The 24077-nt window shown below is 36.9% G+C and overlaps 1 long non-coding RNA gene across 1 annotated transcript in view; it reads right to left on the bottom strand.

The window, feature by feature from the left end:
- Positions 1 to 7042: 7042 nt before the first annotated feature.
- LOC134807655 (uncharacterized) overlaps positions 7043 to 24077 on the bottom strand; it is a 36435-nt gene continuing 19400 nt past the window's right edge. Inside the window, exon 3 of the long non-coding RNA XR_010148670.1 lies at positions 7043 to 7494. This is a non-coding gene — a long non-coding RNA (uncharacterized LOC134807655). The remainder of the gene's footprint in view (positions 7495 to 24077) is intronic.

Here is a 24077-nt window from a genome sequence, read left to right as displayed (position 1 = left end):
GGATATACTCACCACTTGCTTGGACACATTTTACTGCCTAAACGGTTCATTTACACTGGCCAGTGATGCATTACTTCTTGCCCCTAAGCGTTTCTCAATCTGTTTTTTGTATCTAAAATACGCCTTTTTCTCCATAATCTTTTAAGTTGTCTTTTTTTGCTAGCATTGCTTATAAAATCTCATTTTCTCCAAGAAATCTCTTTTGAAGCTTAGAAAAACAAAATTGGGGTAATATTTTCTAGGTAAATAGGCACAATTCTATAATTCTATATTCCATGATTTGTATTAAATATAATATAAATATTGATACATATTCTTTGTCTTTCAGAATAGGTATGTTATGTTCATATGTGTCAGGTTGGATCAGTATTTAAATTTTACTACTGAGATAAACAAAGAGTTATTAGCAATTTTTAAAAGTTGCTGTACAATTTGTCATATTTCATTGTGCTTCTTAATGACAAATATGTCCAAGATTATATCGGGAGATGCCATTTTCTGTACTTTATCCCCAGATTTGGGAGTGATACTTATTACAGCTCTCAGAATTTCAAGAAATAGTAGCACTACTTTTAACTAGACTAAAGTCTTTTGTTTTTCTTTTGTATAACTTTCTGGACATTTGTAAATTCACAGGATGTCTTCCTCAAATCACAAAATGCCTATCGTCTAATTCAATTGGGAGGTCAGATACCAGTTTAATTCTGGAGCCATATGAATATTGCCTGAGTTAATGTTATAGCTGAATATCATGCAAATGTGGAAAAAGTCTATTGAATCAATGTCATTTTATACATGGAAATAAGCAAACAGTTTTAAATAATATGGAATATTAAAAATCTTTCTAGTAAACCAATGTTTATGCTTTTCAATTGTCTTGCTAAAGAAACATAGCTTCTTTTACCATGATGGAAAATATTGTGCTGGAAATAAAGAAAATAACAAATTTTGGGTCTCAGCTTAGGTTATCAGTTACCTAGTCTTAAACAAATGATATATCACCAGTGAAATTTAGCTTTTAGACATCAGTAAAGTAAGAAAATAAGCCTTGTTTACCATGAAATTTTACGCAAAAATTAGGTAATATTTAACTGGACTTATAAAGGACTTCTTTTTTCAAGAAACAATAAGAAAATGACCTGAAATAGTATAAGTTTTTATTCATAAGTAAAATTATTGCTAATTCACTTTACAATAGTCTACTTTTATTAATGGTGATCCTTGCATATTAAGACTTACGATCCTATTAATAATTGCTCACCTACAAATGACATTTGTCAAGGGATCAAAGTCTTCATGTACCACATAAAATATTATTATAACAAAGTAAACCAGCTGTATGCCTTTGATCACTACATCAATATCTAGATCTTTTAGCTTCTATTTCTGTTCCATTCTGCTAGCCAAGGGTCTTTATAAAAATACAAAGGAAAATGAACAGCTAGTAACACATTTGATGTGCCACTCTGATGGACTTCAGAATGCTTAATATCATCTTGTTTAATTTCATGTTTCAAAAAGCTTCTCAATGGCAGGATCAATTACTTTCAATCTCCACATCAATCAGTCTAGATGGTTCTCATGATTTGCTAAGGATAGCTGCAAACTGAACTTTGTGAACCCACGATGCATATTGTGTTAATCCTTGATATGGAAGGATCCTTCTGCAGAATAAGCGGAGCTGAAAAAGGTGTGCTTACTTTCACAAACTGAATGTTATTTAAGGAATAAAAGGTATTCTTTAAAGTGTTAAATCCAGATGAACACTGAAAGATACAGTCTTCAGAAAAATCAAGTGATTTCACTTCTGTATTCATTGCTGAAATGAGAACATCATTTCCTTTCTAATTCTAATTTGAATTTTGATTTAAGGTTAAAAACACTTTAGGATTGTTTCGTATTGCAGAATAATCTGTAACTTGTCATGTAAACACTAGTTGCTAGGCTAAAACAGTGAGTTATATTTCTTTGTGTATGATACTATTCCTTTATTGTCAATTTTTCCTGAACTCACCAGTAGAATATATTTTAATTTGAATAATTTAAGAAGCAATGTCACCAATATGGATAGAACAATAATTTCACTTTTGTTACTAATTTAATTAAGAAGGTGATTTTTAGCAATATCCATTTCTATTTGGTTGTGTTTTTATCTATTTCAATTATTTTCTATATTGGAAGTAATTATGAATTTTAATTTTCATACAGCCCTCTTATCTTTTACTTAAAAAATTTAATGTTTAATGAATTTGGAGGGAGGGCCAACCTTCATTCTTACATTTATTTATACATTCAATGGGAAAGCAGTACTATTCTCCTGAATGTTCAAACAAGCAATGGAAATTTGCAAGAGAGAAATAATTTAAAATTTTCATCACATTGTATTGAAATTTCTTCTTTGTTTCCGTTTTTTCACCAGATCTTGAGCTCTTGAAGATGCATTGCCCATAGATGGTCTTCATTAATTTAAGCAATGTTTTCAGGGCAGTTATTCTGTGAATATGCCTGTAGGATTTAACTGGTCTTTGAATTATGGATATTATTTGGAGAGCTGGAGAGGAGAGTGAAGGACACTATATAGGTAGGCAAACATCTTGAAATTTTGAAACATTGTGTAATTATTTTACACATAACTGCCTGGACATGACCAACAGGTATAAGAATAGAATCTGTTGGTTGCTAAAACTATACATTTTTAGTTAATGTCCAACATGTACCAATAGATGCCACTGAAGATCTTCTATGAAGTTCCTCCTAAGAGTCATAACTGGTGAACACAGTTCATCCATGGGGAATACAGACTATAACTTACTAATGGATTTAGGAAGGAATCTACCTAGCATTTTTGGGAAAATGTGAATAAATCAACCTGATCAATGTGGTGGGTTCCTCTAGAAAATAGAAAAATAGGGTTAGGCTAAGTAATGTGGAGATTTGAGAAGATAGATCTGGGGTGATAGAATATTAGATATAACAAAGGCAATCTCTTCAACTTTACCAAGTTTTTATTGTCATTAGTGCTGGTGTCTATCAAATTGTATGTGACTGCTTGCTTTCAATATGGCAAATGCATCTTCAGAAACATTATAACTAAGATAACTTTTCCAATAGAGTGCAAAATGTGCATCTCTAGAAAGGTTTACTCAGAGAACTCTGGCAATACAATGCCACATACATGCAGCGTTATGATCTTTAGTTTGATTTCTCCTTCCCTTGACCCTGAATAGGACTCTACAGTCAAGGAAGTTGAATGGAGAGGGAATTTGAGACGTCAGGCTGTGTTTGTTAAAAGGGTTTTATGATGTCTTCTCTTTGAGTAAATATACTGGCTATTGTATCTTTCTTTCTTCCTTCCTTCCTTCCTTCCTTCCTTTATTGTATCTTCCTTCCTTCCTTCCCTCCTTCTTTCCCTGTTTCCTCCCTCCCTCCCTCCCTTCCAGCCTTCCTTCTTTCCTTCCTCCCTCCCTTCCTTCCTTCCTTCCTCCCTCCCTTCCTTCCTTCCTTCCTTCCTTCCTTCCTTCCTTCTCTCTCTCCTTCCTTAACTCCCTTCTTTCCTTCCATCCAGAATTATTTTTGAGAAACGCTGTGATGTGTCAGTTGGTAGCACATTCTCTGGAGCTGGTTGCTTGGATTAAAATCATAACCCTTCCTCCTATTAGCTATGTGACCTTGAACAAGCTACTAGGCTATAAATTAGGACTAATAATGGCATCAATATGATCCTGCTATAGATTGAATTGTATGAGTTAATGTATGTGAAGCATTTTTATATGGTAATAATTGGATAAAATACAGTTACTATTTTATTTATTGAACACTTAGCATTTTTTAGCTTTTTATTTTGAAAAGATCTTAGATCCATAGGGAGTTTCAAATACAGAGAGGTCTCGTGTACTATTCTACACAGTTTATTTCAAGAGTTACATCTTGTATAATTTAGTACAATATCAGGACCAGGCATTGACATTTATACAATGTGAATTCATAGGTCTATGCCAATTTTATCATGTGTTGATTAATGTGACCATTATTACAATTAAGTTACAGAACTCTTCCATCACTAAAAGTGTCTTCCTCACATTTTATAGCCATATTCATCTCACATTCCCATACCGTCACTAACCTCTGGAAATCACTAATCTGTTTTCTATATGTATGTTATTTTATTAAAGTTATATACATGAAATAATATGCCATGTGTCCTTTTGATATTTGCTTTTTTTCACTAAGCATAATGCCCTTCAGATCTATGCAAGTTATTGCATGTGTCAAAAGTATATTCTTTTTTATTTCTGGGTAGTATTTAATCATATGGATATACCACAGTTTATTTAACCATTCACCTGTCCAACATCTTGGATGTTTCCAGTTTTTCTCTGTTAGAATTAAAGGTGCTATGAAAGATATTAAAGATCGCATATAGGTTTTCATTTCTCTTAGATAAATTTCCAGGGGTGCAATTGCTGGATCTTATTATAAATATATGTTTAGTTTTTAAAGAAACTGATAAATTATTTCCAGAGTATTATAACATTTTACAATTCAAATAATGTATGAATGATACAGTTTCTTCATCATTGCCAGCTTTTGTTGTCACTATTTTTATGTTTAGTTGTTTTAATAGGTGTGTAGTTACCTAGTATTTTGATAAGAGCTGAGGATACAAATTTGAGTTGATCAAGAAGTCAAACAAATAGAAAGCAATCATTAAAGATTACAATAAAAATAAACGAAGTGAGGAGACTGCTAGTAACCAGGGAAGGAACTTTAAGGTATTTCAGAAAACTTCTTAGCCGAGATTTCAAAGAACAATGATCTAATTTTACAAAAAGCCACAGAAAGCTTGTTTTAGAAAGAAAGAGAAACAAGCACAAAATTCTAGAGGCAGAAAAAGGGTTGGCATATACAAAGATTGTGGAAATAATTAAGAATGTTTTGGGTGTGATAAGAAAAGAAGGGAAGTGTATGACATGTGGTTGGAGAGGTAGGTAGAAAACATCAAGCCAGGATCTATGGTCATTAAAAAGAAGTTGGAAATTTTTCTTTATATTAGCAGAGGAAAGCCAAACAAGGAGTTAAAGCAGAAAGTACGGAATGAAGAGTCAAGATCTTGTGTGCTTTAAAAAAAAAAGCCACTCTGACTACTGTGAAAATAGAGCATTTAGGGAGGAGATGACAAGTGGGGAGGCAGATTTGCAATGCATTGTGGTATTCTGACAGAGAGATGGGTGTGGCTTTGAGAAGTGGTCACAGAAGAAATGGAAATCTTGGAAATGGAGAGTCATGGGGAAAAAAAGAACCTAGGTCGACCTCTAGGTTTTGGGCATGAGTCATACAGGCACAGTGTAGTACCATTTATTGAGATGAGAAAAGCTGTTGAAGGAATTTTGTTTTGCTTTGTTTCAGTGTGAACACGTGCAGCAGTCAGCTTGATTTCAGACATACTAAATTTGAGTTTTCTGTTAGATACGCAGGAGATTTCAAATAGGAGATTGGATATATTAGCTAAAATATTGCATCTGCAAGTCTCTTCTTTCAACTGATCTTAGATGGATGGATAAATAAGATAAACCAGTTGAAGTCCAGTGGAAAAATATTCCATTAAAATAAGACCTATTTGGGCTTCTATTATGATATTTTGCCCTTTCTTATCTCTGTGACTAGAGTGAATAATAATAATCAGAGATGCAGTTTTCTCACCTGTGCAATAGTAATATCTATTAGATACGCATAGTGTGGAAAATTAGCTAAACTCATTCATACAAAGTAACTCTGACATTGAAGTTTCTAAAATTAACAACATTTAGAATTTTAATCTTCCATCTAGTTTTACCATTTGGAGTATATAAGGAAACCTAGAAAGAAACCTTATATCCACTTGTCTATCCTATAATATTTGCACATTATAGGGTATAATCTCAGGGCATAAATACAACTTTTTATAATTCCTATAGAGTGATACTCTTAGGCCAATATTACTGATCTTGAAAAGTGGGGTATTGAGGTATTTTACTTGGTTGTAAGCCATCAACGTGTTTTACAAATGTGATATTATGTTTTGATATTAGTAAAAAAAAGAAGCTTCAAAATGTCCTCTCTTTCTTTGAATGCAATCACAATCATTTCCCTTTTGAATTTTAAATATAAGTAACCTGAAACTTAATAACTTGCTCACAAGTCTAGAAGCAGACAAAATATCACCCACAAACCTGATTTATAATACTACGTTAAACTGACTTAAGGTTTTAGACATTCATAAACATCTTTTAATCTATTCCCCTTTTGCATGGATATGTAAATATATACTCCAGGAGGTATAATTTTTGTAGTTATTGTAGAGCTTTTGTAATGAAGAACTAAGTCTATTTTCACAGTGATAGAGAATTGAGTTGAGTTCTTTTGACCCTGGATGGATTTGTCTATTTTTTAAGGTGCTACTTAAAAATGTGTAGGAGAAAATAAAAATAAATTATCTCTTTCATAAGTTAAAAGTATTTTACATTTCAGCATTCTGAAAGCACAGAGGATTCAACAAAAATGATGGTTTAGAATCAAATTCAATAAAGAAACATCAGCTTGAGATCAGACTCTCTGAGGAATGTTTTTTTCCTGATGAATCTGAGCCATTCAAGGTCCTTATAAATACGTGAGAGCACCTTTGATTTTTGACTTTTTATAGTTAACAATTTCAGTTTGCTAATACAAAAGACCTCATGCCTTTTCATCCAGAAAACAGAGAACACTTTCTATTATGTAAGAGTATTATGTTTGAAGGAATATGTTTGCTTCAACTATGCATGCTATGGTACAGAAAGAAAAACCACCTCCCTGTAGGTCTAAATCCAAGGGGTTTTCAATGTATTTGGGTTAAGTTATGTTGTAAGGTTATAGCTCTCTAAGATTTTTACAAGATGCATTATTAAACATGAATCTTCTGTAACGTGTACAGCATATCTTGTATAAAACAATGCAATATTTTCTTCTAAGTATGGGATGGCTTTGGTCACCCATGCTTAAAAAAACTTTGAAGAGACAATTCATCTTTTTCCTATGAAGCAATTTTTATTAATTGACATAATTCTTCAGCAGTCAAGCTATTACTGTCATTAGGTAGTCCTTTCCTTTATTCAGAAGCCCAAGAAGTTAGTAGAGGTTTGTATACTACGCACCTTTCACCAGAAAATAAAAAGGGAGAACTTTAAGTATTTGACATCATCAAAAATTAGGTGTTATGGTGCTATGCTTAAGTTTTGATATTATATATTAATTACATTTCCCTTAGTACTACCTCCTCTGAATTCTTGAGCTTGTCAGTAGTTGAAAACATTTGAACCTAAACCATTTTTGCACATTCAGAACTAAATGTCTGGGTAACTTGGGAATTAATACTCTACAACCTGTGATGGAGCAGAGAGCAGGGTCAGCTGTCCATTAGCATCTCTTGTGAGGTCTCTCCATTTTCATAAAGAGGCTTGAGAAAATCTCCAGATTTGCCTGAGGGTAGACACAAAGCAATGCTCAGTTATACTCAATGTTATCAACCTACTGGACTTGGTATAAAAGACTTTTTGAGCACTGTATTGCCTATTAAAAAACAGTAAAGTGTAAAAGATAGTTCTTTAGACAAATTGGGCCACGGAAATGCCAAATCATTAGTTTTGGTGTCTGTAATGCCTCACAAAGTTATAAACTTTTATGAATAATTTGCTAAGAAATTAGCTCTAATGACAGGTAGTTTATGTATATACCTTGATAACATCTACAGGTATCTTATGCACATGACATTATAGAAATATTTGTTTGGGTTTTTCTCAACCAGTCATTTTCTACACCATAATTCCAGCTCAGCCCACTCCACTTGCAATTGCTTGCTCTCATCTTCTAACTCCTGTTTATTCTTCTCAATTTCTGCTGTAATGGCTTCATTTAACCTGCTCCTCTGTATCTTGTATGCTTTTTAGTTCACTGCTTATTTCCTTCTTCCTGCTGGAAAACTTGGCTAAATAACTCGTATTAATATTTTAGCCTCATTTGGCTTTAAGATTATCTCATAAGGATATCCTATATAAATGGTAGTTAATATTTCTGAGCACCAACTTCCCTTACTCCAGCTCTCAGACTTCTTCCCATTGTTATGACAATTGAAGGCTTTTTAAATTCCTGTCTTAGGAGAAGTGGCCCAAAATTTGCCATAGATATATGATGTTTTAATTAATACTGACCTCTGAATGATCTAGAAAATAATGGTAAACCATGTATACATATTTGTGTATGCACATGTGTGCATGTATCCATAGCATCTGTGTGTGTGTACATTTTATAGATTTTGTCTTTGTATGAAGAAATATACTGAATATCCAAATAAGCATAATTTCTATACAAGTGAGGTATGTGGGTTAAAATCTAGTGAACAAAATATAACTATACATTCATGATTTGGAAACCTTTTAACATGATTCCTGAGGAATTACTCAATTGTTAATTGTTTCTGCCTTCTCTACCAAAATGACTAATATTTGGACTGAAAAGAAAAAAAGAGAACCTCGGTAAGGAAAAGTGGAATTTCTGTAGGTGGTAACTCTGGAATATCCCACCAAGAGAATGAATCAGATTAAAATAATGACTGTAGAAATTTCCTTGTTAGTGAATATTCAGCCTGGCCTTAAGGAAAATGTAGCTCTCTCTTACTGCTTTGTATCTTCTTTCTTTTACTATGTCAATTCTCACCTTAGTAGAACTACTACTAGTTCTAGTACCATGGCTATCATAGATGCAACCATTATATTCCATTTAGTTTCTTCCTCAGGTTCCCTAACAATTGTTTGAAACTGAATATATATGTTTATGTATGTGTGTGTGTTCACTTTCATGTATATGGTGTATATGGGATGTGTGCAGTTTTCAGTTTTATATATATTCATATATATACATGCATATATGTGTATAATATACATATATACATGCATACACATGTATAATATACATATATATACACATATATGCACACATATAATCACTGAGTTCCAAAGTGAGTCTTTATTTCGTGCAATTGTATTCTCTCCCCTCTGTCTGCTCACTGGCCTTTGCAAGACATAGTAATTGCTTGATTTTCCTTTGGATAAGAGTCTTATCTTCGGCACTCTTGACTCTAGCCTTAAATTTAGATTTCTATTCCAGAATACCTCTCATATCAATCTTAAAACCTAAGATGGGCAAAGAGGTCATAAGATTTTTAGTATGAAAGAGTTTGCTTAGTTAAATTATATCTCAGGAAACTCATTCATCTACAAGTTAAATTGTAAAATATTGTTTGTTGTATCTGAAAAAATCTTTAGAACAAGAAATGTAACTGGGTAGCCTGTTATATCAAAGAACCCTCGATTTATTAAGTCTCCTCATAGCCATATCCTTATATAGCCCTCTCTGACACTGACTTAATAGACACTTGACAAATGATAGTAAATTTAGGCTTGCCAAATTAAAATGGCACCAATGCCAAATGAGAACCTGATCTACTCTACCAGAGAGACTAAGTGGAGGAGAACCCAGCTGATAGCACCAGTGTACTGCCAGATATTTGAGTGATGTCACTTTGGACTATGTAGGCCTTGTCAGTCATATAAGGAAACCTAGGCAAGACTCCGAATATTATCCGCCTGAGCCCAACCAAAGTTAACAAATTGTGAGTTTGTGTTTTAAGCAACTAAGTTTGATGACTGCTAATTACACAGCAATGGATAATTGAAATAACAACTAAAGATTAAAGATGAGATAATGTATTGTGTTTAAAAATTTAGCAAGTGAATACTTCATGAATATATTTACCTTGATGGCATTACAAACTAAATTTTACTGGGCTTTATTAGAACAAATTATTTGAGCATTGATGAGAAAGTGAACTTTCAAACTATCTTATTTACGTTTATGTTTCAGTTATCCCACAAAAGCAGGAAATTACTTTCAACAATGCACCTGAGGTATTTCATAGTAACTCTCTGGTTATTTCCATGTAACAGGTGGAGAAATATGGATCAGACACAAAGACAATAAGATTCATTGCTCTCTAGCAGAATACTTCTTCTTAAATGGGTTTATTAGTAAATTGATGAGAACTTGATTTGATGTTTACTCTGACGTGTGATGTAAAGTTCTTCCTAAAGCCCCCTTTCTTTTCCTTTTTAAAATTATTAACATAGATGAATACAGAGAATGTGAACATATTAGATATATAGATATCACAACAGGAGAACAGTAAATGTTATGTTTTAGACTATTTCAACCCTAAAATATGGACACAGGTTGGAATGAGGATCCAATTCAGCATAATAGCCTCTAATGGAGTGGAAAACATATAAAATCCTGTGTTGCTTTATGAAATGTTGCTTATTTGCTGCATGGTTTTAAAAAGTATCAGTTTTATTTAATAGTGGGATCTTTATGTCAGTGATTACTGATGTTTCCAGCAAGCTAATTCATACCAGGGAGACAATGTAAACATTTAGAAAGGGGATTATATTTCTGTACTATCTGCATATGTCAGGTGACAACGAGAGTTTCAAAGTACAATCTTATGAAGGGTTGTATTGCAGATTTGGCCTAGAAGCCCAAAACCATTAAATTTTTATCAAAATTATACCTGAAAATTCTTCATGTTGTTTATTAGCAGTCATTATCTTTACAAAGATATAGGAAATAAAGTGATTTCCATCTGTTGCAATCACTTGCCTTTTACAATAGACAAAATTGTTATTTTCATTAGATTTTACAAAAGGAATGATATATAAATTTTTAAAAGGCATGTTTAGGTTCTTTCACCAGAGAAATGTAGATTATTCTTGCATAAAATCAATAAACATAATCCAGCACATAAACAGATCCAAAGACAAAAACCACATGATTATCTCAATAGATGCAGAAAAGGCCTTTGACAAAATTCAACAACACTTCATGCTAAAAACTCTCAATAAATTAGGTATTGATGGGACATATCTCATAATAATAAGAGGTATCTATGACAAACCCACAGCAAATATCATACTGAATGGACAAAAACTGGAAGCATTCCCTGTGAAAACTGGCACAAGACTGGGATGCCCTCTCTCACCACTCATATTCAACATAGTGTTGGAAATTCTGGCCAGGGCAATCAGGCAGGAGAAGGGAATAAAGGGTATTCAATTAGGAAAACAGGAAGTCAAATTGTCCCTGTTTGCAGATGACATGATTGTATATCTAGAAAACCCCATTGTCTCAGCCCAAAATCTACTTAAGCTGATAAGCAACTTCAGCAAAGTCTCAGGATACAAAATGAATGTACAAAAATCACAAGCATTCTTATACACCAATAACAGACAAACAGAGAGCCAAATCATGAGGGAACTCCCATTCAAAATTGCTTCAAAGAGAATAAAATACATAGGAATCCAACATACAAGGGAGGTGAAGGACCTCTTCAAGGAGAACTACGAACCATTGCTCAATGAAATAAAAGAGGAATACAAACAAATGGAAGAACATTCCATGCTCATGGGTAGGAAGAATCAATATCGTGAAAATGGCCATAATGCCCAAGGTAATTTATAGATTCAATGCCATCCCCATCAAGATACCAATGACTTTCCTCACAGAAATGGAAAAAACCCCTTTAAAGTTCATATGGAACCAAAAAAAGAGCCCGCATCACCAAGTCAATTCTAAGCCAAAAGAACAAAGCCGGAGGCATCACGCTACCTGACTTCAAACTATGCTACAAGGCTACAGTAACCAAAACAGCATGGTACTGGTACCAAAACAGATATATTGATCAATGGAACAGAACAGAGCCCTCAGAAAAAATGCCGCATATCTACAACCATCTGATCTTTGACAAAGCTGACAAAAACAAGCAATGGGGAAAGGATTCCCTATTTAATAAATGGTGCTGGGAAAACTGGCTAGCCATATGTAGAAAGCTGAAACTGGATCCCTTCCTTACACCTTATATAAAAATTAATTCAAAATGGATTAAAGACTTACATGTTAGACCTAAAACCATAAAAACCCTAGAAGAAAACCTAGGCAATACCATTCAGGACATAGGCATGGGCAAGGACTTCATGTCTAAAACGCCAAAAGCAATGGCAACAAAAGACAAAATTGAGAAATGGGATCTAATTAAACTAAAGAGCTTCTGAACAGCAAAAGAAACTACCATCAGAATGAACAGGCAACCTATAGAATGGGAGAAAATTTTCACAACCTACTCATCTGACAAAGGGCTAATATCCAGAATCTACAAAGACCTCAAACAAATTGACAAGAAAAAAACAACCCCATCAAAAAGTGGGTGAAGGATATGAACAGACACTTCTCAAAAGAAGACATTTATGCAGCCAAAAAACACATGAAAAAATGCTCATCATCACTGGCCATCAGAGAAATGCAAATCAAAACCACAATGAGATACCATCTCACACCAGTTAGAATGATGATCGTTAAAAAGTCAGGAAACAACAGGTGCTGGAGAGGATGTGGAGAAATAGGAACACTTTTACACTGTTGGTGGGACTGTAAACTAGCTCAACCATTGTGGAAGTCAGTGTGGCAATTCCTCAGGGATCTAGAACTAGAAATACCATTTGACCCAGCCATCCCATTACTGGGTATATACCCAAAGGATTATAAATCATGCTGCTATAAAGACACATACACACATATGTTTATTGTGGCACTATTCACAATAGCAAAGACTTGGAACCAACCCAAATGTCCAACAATGATAGAGTGGATTAAGAAAGTGTGGCACATATACACCATGGAATACTATGCAGCCATAAAAAATGATGAGTTCATGTCCTTTGTAGGGACATGGATGAAGCTGGAAACCATCATTCTTAGCAAACTATCACAAGGACATAAAACCAAACACTGCACATTCTCACTCATAGGTGGAAATTGAACAATAACACATGGACACAGGAAGGGGAACATCACACACCAGGGATGGTTGTGGGGTGGGGGGAGTGGGGAGGGATAGCATTAGGAGATATACCTAATGGTAAATGACGAGTTAATGGGTGCAGCACACCAACATGGCACATGTATACATAAGTAACAAACCTGCACGTTGTGCACATGTACCCTAAAACTTAAAGTATAATAGTAATAAATAAAATAAAACAAAAGAACTAGTTTGTTGAGTTCATTTAGGAACTAAGTTTTAAGAAATATTGCACCGGGCAATTTGTTTTCTGAGATGAAGCTCAAGTAACTATGAGCACAGTATCAGGAATGACATTCATTTGTTCCCAGCTGTCTCTAGGCATTTTGCACTCTTGAAAAATACTAAGATCCCTGGACCTGAAGAGATTCATGAATCAGTAAGAATGTGAGCCCCTTGAGTGTTCAATATCCCTTCAAACCTTAGAAACTGTAAGTCAATGATGGTGATTATCATATCACAAGAGTATAGTTAGCTTCTTTTAAGACATAAAAGACCCCTCTGAGTTAGCCCTAGACACATATTACTCCAACTGCCTGAAGAAATGTTTAGCGATCCATACAGAATTACTCTCAATTACATTTAGAGAAAACATTCTCTCTTTGAAGAACACTAGAATTGAGGAAAATATGGTAGAGCATATAGGTTATTTTGCCTTTGTTACTTTGTAGACCTTAAATCATGGAGTGAGTTAGAACACAGTATATTTGTGACAACCATGACAGTTCAGAGAAATGCAGTGAGGTCATTTACTCTGAAACTGAAAGACACTAATCTCTGCTCTGAGACCCACAAAGTCAGATTATCTGTTTTACCTGTGTGATTTCTATTCCTCTCATTTTGTTGTTCTTTTTATAAAACATCTTTGCTAAATAATAAAGTTATTACTCTAAGGTAGTGTCCAGGTCTCTTTGATAATAATGAAATGTCCATGGCCAAATCCCATTGCTTTGTTTTGACAGTGTGCTCCAAGAAAATTACTTTGATATGCCCTCTCATATTAGAATAAACACATTATACATACCTATCGCCTACATCAAGTTTTGAATTATACCACTTTCAGGTTTAACCTGGCCATACAGCAGATTTTCTTAATGGTTGGTGAACACAGAATAATAGTTTAATCATTCAGATAAACTATTTTGCAGAAACATTTAAAATCAGAAATTGCAGAACTACTATCTGAACTTTAAAGGGACACTCTTAACCATATTTTGTTTTATTTAGTACTCACGCTGACAAGTTGATTTACCACCTCATTTTCCCAACAAGTGTCAAGATTTCAATATGCAGTTAATGGTTTCTAAAAACAGTGACTATTTAATTGCATCCTTATAGTTTCCCCAAATTGCTTATAGTTTGCCCTCATTTAGTTAGGTCTATAATATTTCTCAATTAGTGTAAAAATTTCTACTCCTTTTTAATCATTGATGCATATAATGATGTATAAAAATTATTATGTAGGTAGCCCCTCCATGAAAACTTAAAATCAATAGCTTTTAGCATCAAAGTATCAGAATACAAACTGAAGAAAACACACCAATTCAGAAAGATTTTCTTTAAATATATTAAAGTGAATAAAATGTTCACAGAGAATCACTCACATCTAAGGATATAGACTTTTTCCTAAAGTGAAACTATTTTTGGCTCACTCAGACTCTGAGCAGTGTTTCACTGATTTTGAATTTCACTGGTCAGAACCAGTGTTGGTAGTAAGAATTATTGTCCCAGAAGAGAATGGAAATGCTTGCCAATTCTACTTTCAACCCTTGTTGGAATCCCTATGTTGTGGGTAGAGATATGACTAAATTAAGCAGTTTTAAGTCTAAGCCAGAAAGATTTAATTATTGATTTATTGGTTTTACAATTGTTAAATATTGCCTTTAACCAAGTATATGTTTTATCATGTAATAATCACTTTGGCAGCCTCAAATGTCATGGGTTCACAGGGTAAATGTTAAGGTAATAGCTAAACAATTGAGCGTATAGGAGATCTATAGTAAGTGAAAAAAATTCAAGATGTAATACAGAGTCCAGTATGACAGACTTGAGAAACTTTCAAAAACTAGGAAAAGAAAACCAAAAGTCATTCTTTCAGTGTCTCTGATTGCACTGACTTGATGCAGAATTGGTGCATTAACATATGTATACATTACATATGTATACATGTGCCATGCTGGTGTGCTGTACCCATTAACTCGACATTTAGCCTTAGGCATATCTCCTAATGCTATCCCTCCCCACTCTCCCCACCCCACAACAGCCCCCAGAGTGTGATGTTCCCCTTCCTGTGTTCATGTGTTCTCATTGTTCAATTCCCACCAATGAGTGAGAACATGCGGTGTTTGGTTTTTTGTCCTTGCAATAGTTGACTGAGAATGATGAATTAAAATAAAAATGCATGCACTTTCAAATGTACTTAGTGCAACATATTGAACTTACATTCCAGTTTTCCTGGAATTACTTGTGTCTTGAGCTAAAGGCTGTATTTGGTATAACAGGGAAGGAAAGAAATTATTTTTCCTATAAAATTAGTTTAAAAACACATATAATTAAACAAAATAAAAATATTATCCCATCTTTTAAAGAACATTTACTAAGTCACAGATATTACCCGAAGTTTAGAAAATCACCTAAGAACAATTGTTTAAAAATTATTTAGGGAAAATGAAGCAAAATTGTTTTTACAATCTGAGATTTTAACAGCCAGTGCACTCCTGTTCTTCAGCTGAATGTCCCCTTCATTCTGAATGTCTGCAGTAGAATTGAATTGGGGAGCAGTTAGGTTCCAGGAACATATTCACTCCTGTTTTGTTCTCTCCCCAATCTCAGCCTTTCGGTGACTGTTTGGGGAAAGCCTCCCTTGTGGTAGAAGATGCCTCACTTCTGGGGAGAGGAGACTCCTCATCTTGCAGACAAGAAGCAGCACCCACTGGTTCCTGCTCCAAAACCCATTAACATTATAAACTGGCCAGGTGCGGTGACTCAAACTTGTAATCCCAGCACCACTTGGGAGGTTGAGGCAGAAGGATTGCTTGAGCCCAGGAGTTTGAGAACAGCCTTGGCAACAAAGTGAGACCCAATCTCTACAAAAACTAGAGAAAAAATAGCTGGGTGTGGTGGCACTCACCTGTACTAAGGAGGCTGGGCTGGGAGGATCTCTTGAGCCCAGGTGGTTGAGGCTTCAGTGAGCCAAGATCACGCCTCTGCACTTGAGCTTGGGTGACAGAGTAAGACCCTATCTCAAAAAATAAATTATAAACTGATTCACAATAACTTTGGTTTTGTCACTAATATGCTGAATATTTTTGTTACAACTAATATGCAAAATGCAAACTGGCTATCACTACCATTCTGATAATGGAATTAGCTGTCCTACATACCTGATGGCCTAATGCTTAACCTAATCTTCCTCTTTCCCACTTTGATTTGGAAACTTGTTACAATAGAGTTCTTTACCTCAAAGTCTTAAGGAATTCAAGACAAGACTAGAGTATGTTAAGATACCACACACAAAATATATATATATATATATATATATATATATATATAGCAAGAGCTTTCTTGAGTAAGCAAATTTTATACATATAAAAATAATTTACATGCAAATGACCAAGAGGAAAGGTTAAGTGACTCTGGTGTAAATAATTAGTTTACTGATTCTGCCAGAGCATACTAAGAAAAATTCACTTTGGCAAAATTATATGGATTTAAAGAAGTAACAAGTGGGTTTCTCTAAAGCACAGTTTGGCTTTTTACTAGAATATCAAGTCACCTTTTTGGGTGAGGAGAGTACAATGGGAGTGGGCAGCTGGTGCAAATAAACATTTAAAATTACTTAAAACTTCAACAAATGGGATCTGTATTTAAATCTGTTTTGGTCTGTCTTCCCTTTGTTTTTTCTAATCCATTCCAACAATGCAAACCTCAGCCACTGTCAAGGGCAATCTCAGACTGGAGGTTGCTGCCTAGGGTGAGGTTCTAGCAAGACTGACAAGCAGAGCTCAGGGAAAAGTCTGCATGGGAAAACAGAGCCAGACTTAGAAGGCATTGCTGATGAATTCCATTTTCTTACTACAGAAGAGCTAGCAAAAACTGCAATATGATGTGTAAAGTCAGTGTAATCTTATGGACATTATACCAAGTCACAACATGAGGCATGAGATACCTCAGATGTTGTTCCCTCTAAATCTCATGTTGAATTGTGATATCCCCAATGTTGGTGTAGGTCTGGAGGGAGGTGATTGGATCATGGGGGTGGATTTCTCAGAAATGGTCTAGCATCCTGTCCCTCGTGCTGTCCTTGTGATTGTGAGTGAATTCTTGCAAGATCTATTTGTTTAAAAGTGTGTGGTGCTTCCCCTGCCTTGCCAGGTGATGTGCCTGCCTGCTCCTTCTTCATCTTCTGCCATGAATAAAGCCTCCTGAGGCCTCACCAGAAGCTAGGCAGATGCCAGAATCATGTTTGTACAGCCTGCAGCTATACAAACCTCTTTTCAAACCTCTTTTCTTTATAAATTACCCAGTCTCAGGTATTTCTTTATAGCAATGTAAGAATGGCCTAATACAGAAAATTGGTACTGAGACATGGGGCATTGCTATAAAGATACTTGAAAATGTGGAAGTGAGTTTGGAACTAGGTAATGGGCAGGAGTTGGAAGAGTTTGGAGGGCTCCTAATACAGGAAGATGAAGGAAAGTTCTGAATTTCTTAGAGACTAGTTAAATGGTTGTGACCAAAATGCTGATAGTGATATGGACAGTGAAGGATAGGCTGATGCGGTCTCAGATGAAAATGAGGAACTTACTGGGACTTGGAATAAAGGTCATGCCTGTTATGCCTTTGCAAAGAACTTGGCTGCAGTCTGTTCATGTACTAGGGATCTGAGGAAGTTTGAACACTCAGACGCAGGAGCAAAAAAATGACTTAAAGTTGGAATTTACAATTAAATGGGAAGCAGACCATGCAAGTATAGAAATTTTGCAGCCTGCCCATTTGGCAAAGGAAGATAAAGCATTTTCAGGGGAAGAATCTAAACAGGCTGTGGAGCAACCACTTATTAGAGACATTTGCATAACTGAAAAAGAGCTAGGTGCTCATAGCCAAGACAATTAAAAAAAGGCCTTGAAGGCATTTCAGAAATCTTTGCAGCAGCTCATCTCAGCACAGACCTAGAGGTCTAGGATTAAAGAATGGTTTCTTGTGTAGTGGGATTTTAAAAATTAATTAATTAATTTATTTATTTATTTATTTTGAGATGGAGTCTCACCCTGTCACCCAGGCTGGAGTGCAGTGGCACAATCTCAGCTCACTGCAAGCTCTGCCTTCCAGGACATGCCATTCTCCTGTCTCAGCCTCCCAAGTAGTTGGGACTACAGGTGACTGCCACCATGCCTGGCTAATTTTTTGTATTTTTAGTAGAGACGGGTTTTCACTGTCTTAGCCATGATAGTCTCAATCTCCTGACCTCATGATCTGCCCACCTCAGCCTCCCAAAGTGCTGGGATTACAGGCGTGAGCCACCGTGCCCAGGCTGTAGCGGGATTTTTTAAGGAATCAGAGAGACTGATGGGGTTGAGGCGGATATTTATTATTTAGGTGCACCGGCCCAGTCAGATTAACATCCAAAGGACTGAGTCCTGAACAAAGACTTAAGTTAACTTTTAAGCATTTTGTGCGGTGGTGGGGAGTGGGGAGATCTGTGCAGGGGGAAGCATATTACAGAAGCGAGAAACAAAGACAGTTATTCAATTAATTGAGACATGCATTATATCATTTCTTACTTTTCAAGGAAAAACATGTTTTACGACTTGAGTTTATCTGTCTAGTGACCTTGCAGCTGCACAGCTAGGGAAACAGGGTCTTCACAATGCCTGGGAAAGGAGGAGAGATGAAGCTCACTAGCCACAGAAAAACAGGCAGTTAATTTTTAAAGGGCTCCAGCTCTTTCTCTTTCTCAGGGGGAATTGGGTTTTCTCACATACAACTGAGTTTCTGCTTACACATTCTTTAATTTCTTTTAATTCCTGTTCCACTTGGACCAGGGCCAGGGCATCACTGTCCTATACCACCCCCAGGAGCGTGTTCCTTGCATCCTGGCCCTTCTAGCTCCAGCCTTGGTTCAAAGGGCTGCAGATAGAGCTCAGGTCATGGCTTCAGAGGGTGCAAACTATAAGCCTTGGTGGCTTCCATGTGGTGTTAAGCCTGCAGATGAGCAAAGTGCAAGAGTGAAGGAGGCTTGGCATTCTCTGCCTAAATTTCAGAGGATGTATGAGAAAGGCTGGATGCCCAGGGATAAGACTATGCACCACTGGAGCTCTCAAAGAGGACCTCTTCTAGGACAGTGCCAAGTGGAAATGTGGGGTTGGAGGCCCCACTCGGGGTCCTGACTGGGGGGGCTGCCTAGTGGAGCTGTGGGAGGGGGGCTGCTTCCCTCCAGATCCCAGAATGATAGAGCCACCAGCAGCTCATGCCTTCAGTGTAGAAGAGCTGTGGGAGCAGAGCAGCCCAAAGCCTTGGGAGCCCACCCTATGCATCGTGGGAATGCTCTATGTTCCCAGGATGTGGGACATGGTTTCAAAGGAGATTATTTTGGAACATCGAGTTTTAATGACTGCCCTGCTGGGATTTGAACTCGTGTGGGGCCTGTAGCCCCTTTCTTTTGGCCAATTTCTCTCTTTTGTAATGGGAATGTTTACCCAATGCCTGTACCCCAATTTTATCTTAGAAGTAAATAACTTGTTTTGATTTTACAGGCGCATCAGTGGAAGGGACTTGCCTTGTCTCAGAAGAAACTGCACTTTCGAGTGATGCCGAAACAGGTTGAGACTTTTGGGGGCCTATTGAGAAGGGATGATTGTATTTTGCAATGTGAGAAGAACATGAGATTTGAAGGGCCAGGGATGGAATGAAATAGTTTGGATGTTGTACCCTTTAAGTCTCATGTCAAATTGTAATTCCCAGTGTTGGAGTCGGGGTCTGGTGGGAGGTGATGGGGTCATGAGGGCTGATTTCTCATGTTTAACACCATCCTCTTGGCACTGTCCTTGCAAGAGTGAGTGAGTTCTCATTACATCTGGCTGTTTAAAAGTGTGTGGCACCTCTCCCTGCTTGCTCCTGCTCTGGCCATGTGACATACCTTCTTTTGCTTCACCTTCTGCCATGTGTAAAAGCTCCCTGAGGACCCTTCTTGAAGCCAAGCAACTGCCAATGCAAAGCTTCCTGTACAGCCTGCAGAACTGTGAGCCAAGTCAATCTTTTTTTTCAGTATAAATTATGTAGTGCTTAGGTATTCCTTTATAGTAATGCAAGAATGCCATAATACAAGGCATAATGGTTTGCATTTTAAAAATGAAAATTAAATTTTGTAATTTATCATGAAAAGATGAAATGAGTTAATAATGAGCAATATCTACATGTTGTCTTAGAGGTGCTGACAATCTGTAAAGGAATTACATGCATTGATCAAGCAGTTTACCTTCAAGTTGAATAACAAGATATTCCTATCTAACATAACAAAATTTTGACATTATTTGGGAGACTGGAAATAATGCTAAATAATATCAGATTGTCAAAGTCAAATAAATATAGAGACAAACATCTGAAATTAAAATGTTTTATTTGAGATACAAGTATTACAATTTCACACATACATGCAGAATGGGTGTCTTTAGTATGTCCAAAATATAAAGAGAAAGTTAGAGGTTTTATAAAAAAGGGAGACAGAGAGAAAAACGGTATGTATTTCTCTTTGAGAAAGTTCACTGGCACCAGTAAGGTTTTTGAGAGCTGGCAGGCTCTGATAGGTGAGGGACAGTGGTGGGTAAAGCTAGTCTTAGTGTTCAAGAGGTTGTTTCAGTAACCATTTGATAAAACTGGTTTCAGCTTAAAGCAGGTAATTTCAGCAGCCAGGCATGCAGAGAATTACGCTTTTGGAGTGGTGTTTTTGCCCTGAATGCCTCCTCCCCCTGGCTTGTTGATGGTTTTATTTGGTGTGATAAGAATGACCCAATTCATATGATCAATTTTTACATTTAACCCTTTCCATCAAGATCTTTCTCTTAAAGCATCAACCATGTTTATAGTTGTACAACGACTACAAGTGAGGTTTAATCATCCCTTAGTGCTAGGATGGACCTGTCCCAGTTGCTCCATCCCACATCTGGGAAAGGTATGGAGGTCTACATCAGGTCTATGTCAAGATTTATGGCTTAAAATGTCTATCCAAGGAAAAAATAAAACTGACCAGTAATCCCAGGAGAGAAACATACCTTGGCAAATTTGAAGATATTTCTAATTTTATTTAACAATTTTAAAATTAATTAATGTATCAAAGATTCACCTAACTCATGTCAAATAAAATATGTTTGCACTAATTAATATATATTTTATATGAACATTCCTTTATTTAAACCATCCTTTTTTCCTAGAATGGTGGATTAGGGGCTTTCAGTGTGCCTCAGCCACTTGGAAGTAGAAAAATAAGCATAAAGATAAACTTTGTGAGCTTCAATTCAAGAAGAAAAATAGGAATTCACAGGAATAGAGAAGAACACTCCAGACCCTGTGGAGGGGGAGGTGGGAAAGCATACTCTGTGATAGCATTTGGTTCATAAAAGGGAGTGAAACTCCAGTACGAGAGAAGAGCAGCCAGTCTCCCTCTGCAACTCACCTTTTCACTGGGGATCTGTGCAATCCAGATTAAGGGAGAGCACTCTGTTTCTCCCAAGCCTTGGAGCTAGCACAAAAGTGGCTGAGAGATGGGGAAAGAGGAAAGACACTCAGAAAAGCTGCAGGCATTTCCCCAGACCTGGGACTGAGAGAAGGATGCCCTTTTTAATCTGGGCTCATACAAAGTCAATGATTTTTTGGTGCCTGGCAATGGTGGCCACTGCAGACACTTTAATCTTGGGCTAGGAATTGGAGTGCTTGCTCTGGAGCAGGGGAGCAGCCTCAACAGCCAGAATTGAGTGTTGAGTGTGGAAAGTGCCCCAGCAGTAAGTGTTGGAATTAAGCTCTTTCCTCTTGCAGGACTGTAGTGGGAAGAGAGTTGCTAAAGCAGAGGTTTCTCAAGGATGGTGAGACTTGGAGCCAAGAACAGCTTTGCAACCTGGAACTGGTCTGTGTGTGTCATTGCTGGGTGTCTCAGCCTGCTCCCTTGGTCAGTTGAGAGAGTACTCCATCAGCTCCAAGAAACAAGAGGGAGGTGAACCCCATTCCCCAGGAGACCTAAACTTTGGTGAGGACCAGCCCTAAGGGAAGGAGGAATACAGCTTGCCAAAGCCACCCCTTGGGTCAAAGGAAACACGATCACGATATCAGCTGCTGAAAGGGGCACACCAAAGCCTGGGAACAGATTTAGAGAGGTGGTCATCTCTTGCCCTCTGTCCCCTTCCTAGTGCACTGCTGCAGATCCAGCAGTGGTCATCCTGTTGGGGCCCAAGGAACGTGGGCTGAAAGAGGCTGCTTCTTAGGTTTCTCCAGCAGCTCTGCCCCTGCTGAAGACTAGTACACACTGGGACAGGGCGCTTTTGGCACTTTGTCACTTCTGCACCTGTCGAGGACAAGTACACGGAGGAGAAGACCCTGCAGCCAGCTGTTACTCTTAAGCACTGTCTACTGGACTGAAGCCTGAATTACACCACCAAACAAAAATACATCACCACACCAAGCCACCACAGGAGCCTATCTGCAACCAAGGAACTTGTACAGAGCCTTGGTCCTCTGAAAGTACCCAGAAATGAAGCAAAATGATCCTATACAACATACACCACAGTCATACCCTTAAGAGAAAGAAAGAATGAAAAATTAAAAAAAACTCCTTCCAAATGATAGCAAATTCAACAAAGGAAGCATCAAGTCTCTCAGATGAGAAGAAACCATCACAAGAACTCTGGCAATACAAAAAGCCAGAATGTTCCATCACCTCCAAAGGATTACACCAGCAATCTAGCAATGAGTCCTAACCAGAATGGAACGTCTGAAATGACAGGTATAGTATTCAAGATATAAGTGGCAAAAAAAATCACCAAAAGCCAACAGAAAGTTGAAATCCAACAACAACCCCATAACAACAATCCTGGATTTGAATGACAACATAGCCATATTGAGAAAGAACCAAGCAGAGCTTCTTGCATTGAAAAATTTACTATAGGAATTTCAAAAAACAGTTCGCAGCCTTAGCAACAGACTAGACCAAATAGAAGAAATAATTTAAGAGCTCAAAGACCAGACCTTTGAATCAACCCAGTCAGACAAAAATAAAAAAAGAATTTAAAAATAATGAACCAAACTTTTGAGAAATGTAGGATTATGTAAAGGAACAAAATCTATGACTTATTGGAATTTTATTTTTTTTGAGACAGAATCTCACTCTGTTACCCAGTCTGTAGTGCAGTGGCATGATCTTGGCTCACTGAAACCTCCACCTCCTGGGTTCAAGCAATTCTCGTGCCTCAGCCTCCCAAGTATCTGAGATTACAGGCGTGTGCCAGCATGCCTCGCTAATTTTTGTATTTTTAGTAAAGATGGGGTTTCACCATGCTGGCCAGTTAGATCTCAAACTTCTGGCCTCGGGTGATCCTCCCACCTTGGCCTCCCAAAGTGCTGGGATTACTGGCATGAGCCACTGTGCCCGGCTGACTTACTGGCATTTCTAACAGAGAAGAAGAGAAAGTGAGCAACTTGGAAAACGTTTTTGAGGATATAATTCAGGAAACTGTCCTCAATCTTGCTAAAGAGGTCCACATGCTGATACAAGAAATCCAGAGAACTCCCGTGAGACTGAAGGTAGGCAGTGAAGCAAATGCTTGCATTCTTGTGTGGCTCTGATTAGCATCAGGATATCTACATTTTACATAGGAAAGGAGGGAGCAGAGGAAACAGTTATGCGTTCATCTCACATTCAGTAAATCTCCATTTTACATAAGATAAAGTAAGCATGTGAATAGAGGGAGTGGAGTAGAGGAAAACTCAATGATTCATTCATCTCAGGATAGGCAGAGGGATGATTTCTGGTCCTGACCTTGTCCCAGAACTATGAAAATAAGCTGGTAAGAGATTGTCAGGGTGAAATTGAGCCGACTCACTTTTAGGGATA

Source organism: Pan troglodytes, chromosome 11 (assembly GCF_028858775.2).
Source record: "Pan troglodytes isolate AG18354 chromosome 11, NHGRI_mPanTro3-v2.0_pri, whole genome shotgun sequence".
In the NCBI taxonomy this organism is placed as follows: domain Eukaryota; kingdom Metazoa; phylum Chordata; class Mammalia; order Primates; family Hominidae; genus Pan; species Pan troglodytes.
This window is presented reverse-complemented; position numbering and strand designations above follow the sequence as displayed.